A 14,333-nucleotide genomic window follows, 5' to 3' on the forward strand; every position below is an offset into this window, starting at 1 on the left:
GGCAGAGACAGGTGGATCTCTGTGAGAACCAAAAAAATTCACTCTACTTGTGAACTTCATCTTTCTTCTATATTCCTTGTATATATGAGCTGCTTTGAAATATTTTGAATTGTACTAGATGCTGTACCTCCCACCAGTTCCTTCTTTCTCTTAATTGTAAAAGATACTTGGTGATCAGGAATGGATAGTTCTCTCTCATTAATTATGCTTACTCCCCTCTTACTAACTTTACTTGTGCTTGTTTAATTTAATTTGTTTCTGTACCTTTCTAGCATTCTTCTAACTAAACCTGCCTCCAGGTTCAAGAATTCACTCTTCACAGTGCTGCATAATTTTATTAAAATTATATTGTTACTGCTTTATTTAACCACTTCAAAGAACACCCTAAAGAGGAGGCATACACATGCTGCTTAGCATGTTACAAATGAGCTACTTCAACTTCAATGACCTTTCTCAACTTCCCAGGGCACCATATTCTGCGATTCTATGTGCCCGGGAACCTGGTGCTCTCCTCATTTTGTCTATGTAGTTATATATTTAAAACTGAACACAAGGTATACTTCATCTGGGAAAATATGAACTTCCAATAAGGATTGATGTTTATCTCTTCCTAGGATGCTTCCTGCATATAAGTCATATAAGTCTATAGTAGCATCAGAAACACACACACACACACACACACACACACACACACACACACACACACACACACACCATCATTATCATCATCATCATCCTTCTCTTTGTACTAGATATAGAGTTTAGCAAAGGTAGAAACTGCATGTTTTTAATTTCTGTATTTCTAGGATGCAGTATAGATATTAGTTTGAGTTCTCAGCCTCCATAATGTTACCTGAATAAATAGAACTAGTACTAACAAATAAAATATAATCCCAAAACTATACTGGAAGTTCTAGAAATTAATCTTGCACCTAATCTCAAGAGATAAGTAGGTTTAAAATTAAAAAATACATAAAGAAATTTGGAAACTTCTTTCTACCTCTTCGTAGGTAAACACCAGGTTATGTAAACTTTATGAGCCTTTTTATATTCAGTATAAAATAATAATGACTATTTTATAGGAATGCTATACAAAAGGGCAGATGTTAAATAATGAACATAAAATATACACACACAGAATAAGGTGCCTAGAGAATTATGTAGCTTGAGTTTTCTTTTGGGAGAATGAGTGTTACTTAAGAAACCTCATCTTTGTCTTGAACCAGCCAGCTTCAAAGAGGTAGGTGATGCTCCTTATTGCCTTTTGTTCTTCCAAAAGCACTATTCACTCAATGTTCTCCTTACAAGGGTGTGGCCAGCTAACTGATACCTCCAAAGAGAATGGAGATAAATGGCTTCATAACAATGATTCTCTTGAGCTTCTCTTGCTCAATATGAACTTATTAACCTTAGCAAAAAGATCTTCCAAAAATTGTTTGCATGGAATCCAGGCTTGGTGGCTCGGATTACTAGGATTTGTGGCTAACTTGGGCTACCTAGTAAATTCTAGGCTTGTCTGAATCATGTTGTGACTCTGTCTGAAAAGAAGTTACAAAGAAAACATTTACTTGTAGGTTGTCATTTCTCTATCAGTAAATATAGAAAAACTTTATATAATTAAATGTAAGAAGTGCATTGGTTTGTCGCACTCGCATCAGCACCCACGTAATCTGCTAGATCCCCTATCTCTCTGGGTTTAATTTCACTATTCTTATGTCCAATAAAGGACATAAGGACTGAGTATTTTTTTCAAGTAAAATTCCAGTTGAACAAATGGAATTAAAAATCAAATATCTGGGTAACCACTGACTAGAGGTGAATATAAAAAATCCTTTGCCGTAGGAGCAGCCCTGTTCTACCAAAGGTTCTCAGGTCATCAGAATGCAAGTGCTAAGCACAGTTACTTAGTTCTTTGTTTGATGGTGAAATAATTTATTTTCTTTCAGAAACATTTTTTTTTCTTATGAAAGAGAAAACATGTCACATATTTGCATCTCTCAAAATTAAAGAAATAGTTTTAGGAGACTCATTATCTTAAAGAAATAGGAAATGACATACTACTGTAGATATGCCTCCATCTGTTGGCTGATTTTCATCTTTAGGGAAAATGGCTGCCACATTGTGTTGATCTGGCATGCACATCTTTTCTGGCTTCCTAGTATCATCACTGTGAAGCTCATGTGGCAAAGGACCAATGGAGGCATCTATCCAGTAGATGGCAAGTGTCCAAATCCTGCCAGTGAACCCTTGAGTGAACTTGGGGGAAGACCATCTCCTCATGGGTCTTCAATAATTACAAGTTGGCCAGCACCCTGATTGCAAATTTCAACTTAGATCCAGGATGAGAAGATTAGCTACATTTGGATTCTAAATCCCAGCTTCTGTGAGATAATGAATTTTTGTTTTAGACAGAGTATTGTGTCATTTGTTATGACTAATAGATATTTAATTCAACAGTGTTACATCAACATTCCTATACAGACACTTGGCTTTCCTTTGTGTGTGTTGGTTTGGAATCTATCACTTAGCTGAAATCTCATACTGAATTCTAATTATTCATCTGTAAATTATCTTGTTTTATAAAAATAGGCAATCATATACAAAAATGTTAACATTTCCAAATGCCCATGCATTCAATTTTTTTATTTGTTTTTTTAGGTTATCTTTTGTAATGTTGAATAAAAATAAGTGCTTGCTACTCCTTAAAATTAAATGCTAATGATATTTCTCATGTAAGGGGGAGTTTACTGTAAGATTTTGGGACTTTGATTTTTTAAGTTTACTACTACTATTATGAAAGAGAGAGAGAGGGGAGAGAGTAAGTGTGTATGACTTGAATGTGAAGATTAGAGAACAACTCTCATGAGCCAGAGCTCTCCTTTCACTGTGGGTTCCTCAGACTGAAGTCAAGGTGTCAGATATGTGTAGCAAATGACTTTTGCCCACGGAGCTATTTTGCCAGCATAGGATGTACATCTTAATGGATTAGGGAATTAGATTCTGTTGTCTGTCTTCTATGATAATAAACTGGATCACATTAATTTGATCATACATCTTTTTTTTTGTATTAGTTCAAATTAGGAACAAGCTTGTTTCACATGTCAATCCCTTCTCCCTCTCCCTCCCCTCACCCCATCCCTCCTCTCCAACCCACGACCTACCCCCCACCCCATCCACCCTCCACTCCCCAGGCAGGGTAGGGCCCTTAACGGGGGCTCCACAAAGTCCACAACATCATCATTGGCTGGGCCTGCACCCTTCCCCATGTGTCCAGGGCAAGAGTGCATCCCTTCACGTGGGATGGGCTCTCAAAGTCCCTTCTTACACCAGGGAAAAATACTAATCCACTACCAGGGGCCCCCTGGAGTGCAGAGGCCTCCTCATTGACATCCATGTTCAGGGGTCTGGATCAGTCTTGTACTGGCCTCCCAGACAGCATCTGGGGTCGATGTGATCCCCCTTGTTCAGGCCAGCTGTTTCTGTGGGTTTCTCCAACCTGGTACTGACCCCTTCGCTCTTCATTCGTCCCTCTTGTCAACTAAGTTCCAGAGTTCAGTTCAGAGTATATCTGTGGATATCTGTCTCTGCTTCCATCAGCCACTGGATGAGGGCTCTAGGATGGCATAAAAAGTAGTCATCAATCTCATTTTAGGGGAAGGGTGTTTAGGTTATCCTCCCCACCATTGCCTGGATTGTAAGTTCGTGTCATCCTTGTAGGTCTCTGGAAATCTCCCTAGTGCCAGATCTCTCCTCAGACCTATAATGGCTCCCTCTAATACGGTATCTCTCATCCTGTTCTTTCTCCTCTATTCATCCCCCAACTCAATATTTCTGTTCCTCTATTTCCTCTCCTCTACTCCTCTTCTCCTGCTCTCATTCTGGCAGCTCCTTCTCCCCCACCCTCATGCTCCCAATTAGCTCAGGAGTTCCTGCCTCTTCCCATTCCTTTATCCCTTAGAGTCCTTCATGTTTGCTAGTTTCTTTGGTGAAGAGGATTATAGGCTGGTAATCCTTTGCTCTATGTCTAAAATTCATATATGAGTGAGTATATGTCTTTGTATTTGTCTTTTTGTAACTGGGTTACCTCACTCGGATGGTTTCTTCTAGTTCTATCCATTTGTCTGCGAATTTCAAGATCCTATTGCTTTTTTCTGCTGAGTAGTACTCCATTGTATAAATGTACCACATTTTCTCAATCCATTCTTCAGTTGAGGGGCATCTAGGTTGCTTCCATGTTCTAGCTGTTACAAACAATGCTGCTATGAACATGGTTGAACATATGTCCTTGTTGTATGAACATACATTATTTGGGTATATACCCAAGAGAGGAATGGCTGGATCTTGAGGTAGACTGATTCCCATTTTTCTGAGCAACCGCCATACTGATTTCCAGAGTGGTCTTACAAGTTTGCACTCCCACCAGCAATGGAGGAGTGTTCCTTTTTCTCCACATCCTCTCCAGCATAGATTGTCATTGGTATTTTTGATTTTAGCCATTCTGACAGGTATGAGGTGGTATCTCAGAGTTGTTTTGAGTTGCATTTCTCTGATGGCCAAGGATTTTGAGCACTTTTTAAGTGTCTTTCAGCCATTTCAGATTCCTCTGTTGAGAATTCTCTATTTAGTTCTGCACCCCACTTTTTAATTTCATTGTTTGGTGTTTTGGTGGCTAGCTTCTTGAGCTCCTTGTATATTTTGGAAATCAGCCCTCTGTCAGATGTGGGGTCGGGGTATAGTGGGAAATTACCAATACGAGTCAGGTAGAAATATAAGGGTATTTAATAGGGAAAAGCCTTACTTACAGAGCGACCTAGACAGCCGGTGTGGCAGCAGTCTGTCCAGCAAGTACAAAAGAGAAACCAAAAGCGAAAACACAGTCACCCTATGTCCCCTGACCACGCCCTCGCAAGCTTTCCAGGGCATGGGCAGGCACACCTGTAGCCAATCCCTAAGTAGGCCTGGCTACAGCTTCCCCTACATCGGGGATGATCTTTTCCCATTCTGTGGGCAGTCGTTTTGTCTTACTGACTGGGTCCTTTGCCTTGCAGAAGCTTCTCAGTTTCAGGAGGTCCCATTTATTAATTGCAGACCTCAGTGTCTGTGCCACTGGTGTAATGTTCAGGAAACATTCTCCTGTGCCAATTTATTCAAGGGTATCTCCCACTTTCTCTTCTAGAAGATTTAGTGTGGCTGTATTTATGTTGAGATCTTTGATCCATTTGCACTTAAATTTTGTGCATGGTGACAGGTATGGATCTATCTGGAATCTTCTGCATGTCTGAATCCAGCTGTGCCAGCACCATTTGTTGAAGATGCTATCTTTTTTTCCATTGTATAGCATCTTTGTCAAAAATAAGGTGTTCGTAGGTGTGTGGGTTAATATCAGGGTTTTCAATTCGATTCCATTTGTCTATCTGTCTATTTTTGTGCCACTCCCAAGCTGTTTTCAGAACTATGGCTCTATAATAGAGCTTGAAGTCAGGGATGGTGATGCCTCCAGAAGATCCTTTATTGTGCAGAGTTGTTTTGGCTATCCTGGGTTTTTGTTTTTCCATATAAAGTTGAGTATTGTTCTTTCAAGGTCTGTGAAGAACTGAGTTGGGACTTTGATGGGGATTGCGTTGAATCTGTAGATTAATTTTGGTAAGATTGCCATTTTTGCTATGTTGATTCTATCTATCCAAGAGCATGGGAGATCTTTCCATTTTCTGGTATCTTCTTTAAAGTCTCAAAGTTCTTATTGTACAGGTCTTTCAATTTTGGTTAGTGTTACCCCAAGATATTTTATGTTGTTTGTGGATATTGTGAAGGCTGATGTTTCCCTGATTTCTTTCTCATTGGATTTATCATCTGTATATATTAGGGCTACTGATTTTTTTGAGTTAATTTTGTATCCTGCTACCTTGCTGAAGGTGTTTATCAGCTGTAGGAGTTCCCTGGCGGAGATTTTTGGGTCACTAATATAGACTATCATATCGCCTGCAAATAGTGAAAGTTTGACTTCTTCCTTTCCAATTTGTATCCCTTTGATCCCCCTTTCTTGTCTTATTGCTTTAGCTAGATTTTCAAGTACAATATTGAAGAGATATGGAGAGAGTGTACAGCCTTGTCTTGTTCCTGATTTTAGAGGAAATGCTTTGAGTTTCTCTCTATTTAGTTTGATGTTGGCTATTGGTTTGGTGTATATTGCATTTATCGTGTTTAGATATGTTCCTGTTATTCCTGTTCTCTCCAAGATCTTTATTATGAAGGGGTATTGGATTTTGTCAAAGGCATTTTCAACATCTAGTGAGATGACCATGTGGTTTTTCTTTTTCAGTTTGTTTATATGGTGGATTACATTGATGGATTTTCATATGTTGAACCATCCTTGCATCCCTGGGATGAAACCTACTTGATCATGGTGGATGATTTTTCTGATGTGTTCTTGGATTTGATTTGCCAATATTTTATTGAGTATTTTTGCATCGATGTTCATGAGGGATATTGGTTTGTAGTGGTCTTTTTTAGTTGTATCTTTGTGTGGCTTGGGTATCAAAGTGATTGTAGCTTCATAAAAAGAAATATGAGACACTGTGAAAAGACCAAACCTAAGAATAATAGGTATAGAAGAAGGTGAAGAAACAATGATCAAAGGTACAGAAAACATATTCAACAAAATCATAGAAGAAAACTTCCCCAACCTACAGAAAGATATGCCTATGAAAGTACAAGAAGCTTATAGGACACCAAACAGACTGGACCACAAAAAGAAGTCCCCCCGACACATAATAATCAAAACTCCAAATCTACAGAATAAAGAGAAAATATTAAGAGCTGCAAAGGAAAAAGGCCAAGTAACATATAAAGGCAAACCAATTAGAATCACACCTGACTTCTCAATGGAAACTCTGAAAGCCAGAAGGTCTTGGATAGATACCCTACAAGCACTAAGGGAGCATGGATGTCAACCCAGACTACTGTGGCCAGCAAAACTTTCAATCATTATAGATGGAGAAAACAAGACATTCAATGACAAAAACAGATTTAAACAATACATATCCACAAATCCACTACTACAGAAGGTTCTGGAAGGAAAACTCCAACCCAAGGAACATAACTACATGCACAAGAACACAGGCAATAGATAATCTAATTTTGCCAAACACAAAAAGAAGCAGGAGGGCAAAATCCACACACAATGACACCACCAACAATAAATCCAAAACAAACAAGAACCAACGAACAATGGACATTAATATCCCTAAATGTCAATGGTCTTAACTTACCCATAAAAAGATATAGGCTAACAGAATGGATACGAAGACAGAATCCATCCTTCTGCTGTTTACAAGAAACACACCTCAACTTCAAAGACAGGTGATACCTCAGAGTAAAAGGATGGGAAAAGATTTTCCAATCAAATGGCCTCAAGAAACAAGCCAGTGTAGCAATCCTAATATCTAACAAATTGGACTTTAAACTAAAATCAATCAAAAGAGATGAAGAAGGGCATTTCTTACTCATCACAGGAAAAGTCCATCAAGATGAAATCTCAATCCTGAACATCTATGCTCCAAATACGAAGGCACCCACATTTGTGAAAGAAACATTACATGAGTGTAGGGGAGTGGGTGCTGCCACAATAAGAGCACAAGAAGAAGAGGAGAGGAGAAGAAATGGAGGAGCAGATATATTGAGTTGGGGGAAGAATAGAGGAGAGAGAGCAGGATGAAAGATACCATATCAGAGGGAGCCACTATAGGTCCGAGAAGAGATCTGGAACTAGAAAGATCTCCAGAGACCTACAAGGATGACACGATCTGACAGTCCGGGCAGTGGAGGAGAGGATGGCCTAGAAGCCCCTCCCCTAGAATGAGAGTGATGACTACTCTCTATGCTATCCTAGAGTCCTCATCCAGTGGCTGATGGAAGCAGAGACAGACATCCACAGAAATACACTGAGCTGAATTCCGGAACCTAGTTGAAGAGAGGGATGAATGAAGAACGAAGGGGTCTTTACCAGGTTGGAGAAACCCACATAAACAGTTGGCCTGAAAAAGGGCAAGCATATCGACCCCAGACGCTCTTTGGGAGGCCAGTACGGGACTAATCCAGCCCCCTGATCATGGATGCCATCGGGGAGGCCCCTGCACTCCTGGGAGCCCCCGGAGGTGGACTGGCTTTTTGCCCTGGTGTATGTGGGGGACTTCGAGAGCCCATCCCACTTGAAGGGATGCACTCTGTCTCTGAACACATGGGGAGGGACCCAGGCCCAGCACAGGAAGATTTGGTGGACTTGGTGGAGCCCCGGTTGGGGGCCCTACCCTGCCTGGGGAGTGGTGGGTGGATGGGGTGGGGGGTAGGTTGGAGGTGGGGGAGAAGGAATGGGGGTAAGGGGAGGGAGAGGGAGAGGGAGAGGGAGAGGGGAAGAACATGTGAAACAAGCCTGTTCCCTAACTTGAATTAATAATAATAAAAAGAGAGAAAAAAATTAAAAAAAAAGACCATTGACATTGAGGGATATTAATGACCATTGATTGTTGGTTCTTGTTTGTTTTGGATTTATTGTTGTTGGTGTCATTGTGTGTGGATTTCGTTCTCCTATTTCTTTTTGTGTTTGGTAAAATTGGATTATGTATTGCCTATGTTTTTGTGAGTGTAGTTATGTTCGTTGGGTTAGAGTTTTCCTTCCAGAATCTTCTGTAGTAGTGGATTTGTGGATATGTATTGTTTAAATATGTTTTTGTCATGGAATATCTTGTTTTCTCCATCTATAGTGATTGAAAGTTTTGCTGGGTACAGTAGTCTGAGTTCGCATCCATGCTCTCTTAGTGCTTGTAGGGTATCTATCCAAGACCTTCTGGCTTTCAAAGTTTTCATTGAGAAGTTGGGTGTGATTCTGATTGGTTTGCCTTTATATGTTACTTGGCCTTTTTCCTTTGCTGCTCTTAATATTTTCTCTTTATTCTGTAGATTTGGTGTTTTGATTATTATGTGTCGAGGGGGGGGACTTCTTTTTGTGGTCCAGTCTGTTTGGTGTTGTGTAAGCTTCTTGTACTTTCATAGGCATATCCTTCTGTATGTTCAGGAAGTTTTCTTCTATGATTTTGTTGAATATGTTTTCTGTACCTTTGAGCATTGTTTCTTCACCTTCTTCTATACCTATTATTCTTAGGTTTGGTCTTTTCACGGTGTCCCATATTTCCTGGATATTTTGTGTTAGGGATTTGTTGGACTTGAGATTATCTTTGGTTGATGAATGTATATACTCTAGCGAGTCTTCAATAACTGAGATTCTCTCTTCCATCTCTTGAATTCTATTAGTTATACTCACATCTTTAGTTCCTGATGGTTCATCCAGCCTTTCCATTTCCAGCATCGCCTCATTCTGTGTTTTCTTTATTGTGTCTATTTCAGCTTTCATGCCTTGAACTGTTTCATGTGCTTCCTTCACTTGTTTGGTTGTTTTATCTTGGGTTTCTTTAGCTTCTTTAAGAGATTTGTTTATTTCTTGAATTTTTTGGTTTATCTTTTCCTCCATTTCATGTAATTTTTTGCTTGCTTTTTCTTCTATTTCTTTAAGGCATTTTCTTGTTTCCTCTTTAAAGGTCTCTATCATCTTGCTGAGATAATTTTTGAGGTCCATCTCTTCTCATCCTTGGTTTCAAGCTTTTCAGATCTTGCTGGTGTGGAGTCCCTAGATTCTGGTGGTATCATATTGGTCTTTCTGTTGTTGAGTGAGTTCTTATTCTGTCTTCTTCCCATATCTTCTTCTAGTGGGTGCAGGTAGGGTCTCTCTATGTCCTCTTGTGACCTGGTGCTGTGTGTGGGCCAGAACTTCAATGTCTGCAACTCTGGATGGACTTGCCTCTCCTGGTAGTCTCCTCACTCTGAAGGGGTTATGCCTTGGTAGGGGTCAGGTCAGTGGAGCAGGAAGGAAGAGTGAGGTGTTCCCAGACTCAGAGACCTCCTCCCTGGCCAGTCGTGTCTCCTCCAAGCTGGAGCAGGCCCAGAGATATTGGGGTGAATGGGGCTTTGGGCAGGAGTTGGGCAAGGGCAGAGGGTCACTCACCTCATTATGGGACAGGTCTGTGGAGCGGGAAGGAAGAGTGAGGTATTTCCAGACTCAGGGAGCTCCTCCCTGGCCGGGTGTGTCTACTCCAAGCAGGAGCAGGCCCAGAGAGATCAGGGTGAATGGGGCTTTGGACAGGAGTTGGGCAAGAACAGAGGGTCACTCACCTTGGTATGGGGCTCATAGTGTGATGGGATGAATAAATGTCTTCATCCTCATTAGAATTTTTTTTTACAAAAACCTTATCACTGCTACAGATAAAACCTGACCTAGGCCATGTTATACTTTCATTTGTTAACACTTGCTTGCTTTAGATGAGGGAAATGAATGCAGCCAAAGGCACTAATTCAGTTAATCCACTTAATAAAAGACAGTTCTTCAAGTTTGTAATAAGCTTAGAGTCAACTTTTTAATTTCATTAGCAGAAAACACTACCATTTCATAGCACGTATTATTAAAAAGTTGAATCTAAGCTCCAGGATTTTTCTAAATAGTTGACTTAACACCTTTGGCAATAGTAATCTGCAACTTACAATGCTGGTCCATGAGCTTTGAGTTTCCCCTTTGATTTTGCATCTTTCTGATTCTTTAACCATTTTGTACAATGTTGATTTTCTACTGTAAACTTATATCAAGGTGCATATGGCAATAACCATAAAGGTTTATTCTTGTATTATAAAGTTGAATATTTCCCAGTGAAATTTTAGCAAATAAATATTATAACATAGAAAAGCAATTATAGAATAAAATTATTTGTAAACTTCCTTGGCTTTTTATAAAGTCTCTAAAGTGCATAGAAGGTCGAAATGAACTTATGGTTATTTGATAACCAATTTTAATTAAATCAATTAAATAAAGCTTTGGGAAGGCTAAAAATGTTTGTTCTTCTTATTAGCGTGATTAAATCCCACAGTTTCATATAGCAAAACATGAATCTCACTTTTTATTAGGAAAGAAGTCAATTTCATGCCCTTCATTCAGAGTATTGTTAACTACTCATGTTCCTTTATTTTCAAATAGATTCATACAACTATTAAATTGAACAAATATGTACCAATGTATGACTTTTTGTATGCAGTCATATGCTAGTAATTTTTATACCCCTAGGAGTTGTCTCAAATAATTGTGAATTTGTGAATATAAGCAGTCTTAAGTAGCTGACTGATTGTTAAATATATTGACTATACACATAGTTATTGTGTTCTATATGTAAATATATATTGTATATCCATATCTTGAGGTATATTTCTTTCCCTGTGAGGGCTTAAAAGAAAATAGAGGATACTAATCTACTTGCTTTTTTGCTGTTAAGTTCAGGAAATCATTTTAAAGTACAGATTTAATCTTCAGTGTCTTATGCATCCCCTTTGCCGTCTATACTATATTCTTTAAATGTTCTACACAATCCACAATTCCTTATGAGAATTCATCCAGGTCATAGTTACATGACAAATGTGCCCTTCCTCTTATTCTCTTTCTTCCCTTTATCTGTTTATGAGAGGGAATCTGACTATAGCTCAAACTGGCCTTCAGTGTGTCATCTGCTTCCTGGGAAGGATGGGCCATTAAGTCTGGTGAGTGTTATATCTTTTAATTTTTTTCTTTCATTTTTTGAGATGATAATATTATTACATGATTTCTACCTTTCCTTTCATCCCTCAAAACCTTCCCATATACACTACCTTGCTCTCTTTCAAATCTATAGCATCTTTTTTTCATTAATTGTTCTCTCTCTCTCTTTCTCTCTCTCTCTCTCTTCTCTCTCTCTCTCTCTCTCTCTCTCTCTCTCTCTCTCTCGCACACACACACACACACACACACACACACACACACACACACACACACACACTTCTAAATACATAAACGAGGCCTGTATAATGTTAGTTGGTATGGTTCCACTGCTGACATTTGGAACTGGGTAACCAACTGGTGTGCTTTTCCCTGGGAAGACTATTGCTTCTACTCTTAGCATTTCTGAGTTGCCTGTAATTCTTTGTGCAAGCGTGAAGCCTCATGGAATTCCTCTGTCCATGTTACTAAGTCTGTTATTGTCTTTGTTCAGCTCGTGGTAATCATGTTGGTGAGAATTTATGGCTGTTGCTTCTGACATGACTGGGAAATGCATATCACAGCAAACACCCTGACCCTCTAGCTTTCACAGTCTTTCTGCTTCCTCTTCTGCATTGCTCCCTGAGCAGTAGTGACAAACTAGCCTGCCTCCCTCATTCTTGTTTATGATAGAATCTTTTGTTTCTCCAAGATTGGGCTGTGCCCCACCTGTAACTTTAACTACAGATGGTTCTGTACTGCCTATTCTAGAAATGACAACCTGCCTTTGTTTCAAAAGGTGTTACGACTACTTTGATATGACTACCTTGTTATGACCAACCTATTATATTCTGTTTCAATAATCCTACCTATTTACCTGTCAAATCCCACATTTGGAACCCCCCTCAGGACAATATAGTTTTCATTACTGCTCATTCTTCAGCTCTCTTTTATCTTATTTATATTCTGAAAGCATGAGATTACTGCTATTTTAGTAACTTATTTTTCACTTGCATTGGTTAATACGCAATAGAATTTGCTTTATGATATGTTGCACTTTAAAATGTAAGACACTTAATGTTGCTTGTCAACACAGTTGGAAATGCAAACCCTCATGTTTGAGGATAATATTTTAAGGTAGTCAGTGCATTGGGTGCCAAAATCCACCCTGAGAAAAATTACATAGTACTTTTGTACTGATAGAATTTGGTATCCCAGGGTGAGAAAAATTGAAAATATTTTAAACTCTTAAGCGAGATGAACTAGTGCATATATAAAGTTCCTACAGCTCTCTCAGCCCTTTCACCCTGGTTTAATTAAGTTGAATCATCAGAAGCAATGCATGTTAATTTTGCAAAGTTTACTTACAAACTTTTATAATCATATTACAGTTCAGCTCTCCCAGTCCCACAATGTGTGAAGGTGCTATTGACAGTATATGCTTATTAAAGGATAGGGAATAATTTTTTGGCAACTGGTAGTGTCTTATGCTCTAGTGGATGGCCACCTACCCATACATATGTAGGCGGCAGTAACTAGATTTAGTGAAGTTATATATGAGAAGAGGGCCAGGCAGTGGTGGCACACACCTTAAATCCCAGCACTTGGGAGGCAGAAACAGGTGGATCTCTGTGAGTTTGAGGTCAGTCTGGTCTATGGAGAGAGCTCCAGAATAGCCAAGGCTACACAGAGAAACCTTGTCTCAAAAAAAAAAAGCATATATAAAAAAGGGAAAAATTGAGTTGGGAGGGAGTCTTGATGGAGGAATATGTAGGAGCTAGAGAGATAAACGGGACAATAGCTATGGTATTATTTCATTATATCCATGTATAAAATTCTGAAAAATAAAGAAACATAGTCAAATTTCTGTCACATTTACAATTAGGAGAGGGTAGTTTTTACTTAGGAGAACTGGTGAGAATGATGATAGGTGCTACAGGAACTGAACTCCCATGTGGATGACATGTCTGCTGTGCTTTTGCCTACTCAGTATACAGAAGATGCTTTTCAGGAGGGAATGGATCTATTTAAGCAGTGATTTAGGAAGCCTATCCTCTCCATCTCACATCTGCATGGAGTCCCATGGCTGCTGTCTCTTCTGTGTCTCAAGGAGGGCTATCATTGCAAACAGAGAGAGTCCTTTTGTCTCCAAAGAAATCAGAATGACTGCTTGTTATAAGTTCCAACAGGAATACATCGTAGTACTATGTATGTTTCATGTTTGATTAATCTGGAGATCATTCATTAATTCCCTAGTTATTTTTCTTTAGCAAGATTGTTGCATATTTTCATACCTCTAACAAAATGTAGTTAAAACCCCAAAGTTCAGTGTCATGTTGAAGCCACATAAACATCTGACTTGAGGCTGAATTCTTATCAAATGACCCACGGGATGTAATGGAGTTTCAGATTGCTCCTTTTGTTAAAGTTAATTGGCAGGAGTATTAAAAAATGACTAGCTTGTTGAAAGGTTTCAGTTGAAATTGAAATCGTCTAAACTTCTGGTTTGGAAGTGTGTGCTCCTTTATGTTTACTAGGCCTTGAAGAAATTTAAGACAGCATTTGAAATACATTAGGCCCAGACATCTTTAACTGAAAGGAAAATGCCCACAAGTGGAGAAGCATACTTTGCAATAAAGTGAAATAAAGATATTTCCTCATAGTATTATGACTAAATAATTTGTTTTTGCCATAATTGTGGAAAAATAAAAAAATATATCCTGACAGTGAG

The 14,333-nt window shown here is 39.0% G+C and overlaps 1 long non-coding RNA gene across 21 annotated transcripts in view; it reads right to left on the bottom strand.

Annotated features, from left to right (window-relative positions):
- Positions 1-14,333, bottom strand: part of LOC103161041 — a 114,913-nt gene that overhangs the window by 12,718 nt on the left and 87,862 nt on the right. Inside the window, exon 6 of one of the 21 annotated variants that reach the window (XR_004768757.1) lies at positions 3,572-3,613. The exons of the other annotated variants lie outside the window; for them this stretch is intronic. This is a non-coding gene — a long non-coding RNA (uncharacterized LOC103161041). Of the gene's footprint in view, positions 1-3,571; positions 3,614-14,333 lie in introns of those variants that run through there. 21 annotated transcript variants of the gene reach the window in all.

Source organism: Cricetulus griseus, chromosome 2 (genome assembly GCF_003668045.3).
Source record: "Cricetulus griseus strain 17A/GY chromosome 2, alternate assembly CriGri-PICRH-1.0, whole genome shotgun sequence".
Classification (NCBI taxonomy): domain Eukaryota; kingdom Metazoa; phylum Chordata; class Mammalia; order Rodentia; family Cricetidae; genus Cricetulus; species Cricetulus griseus.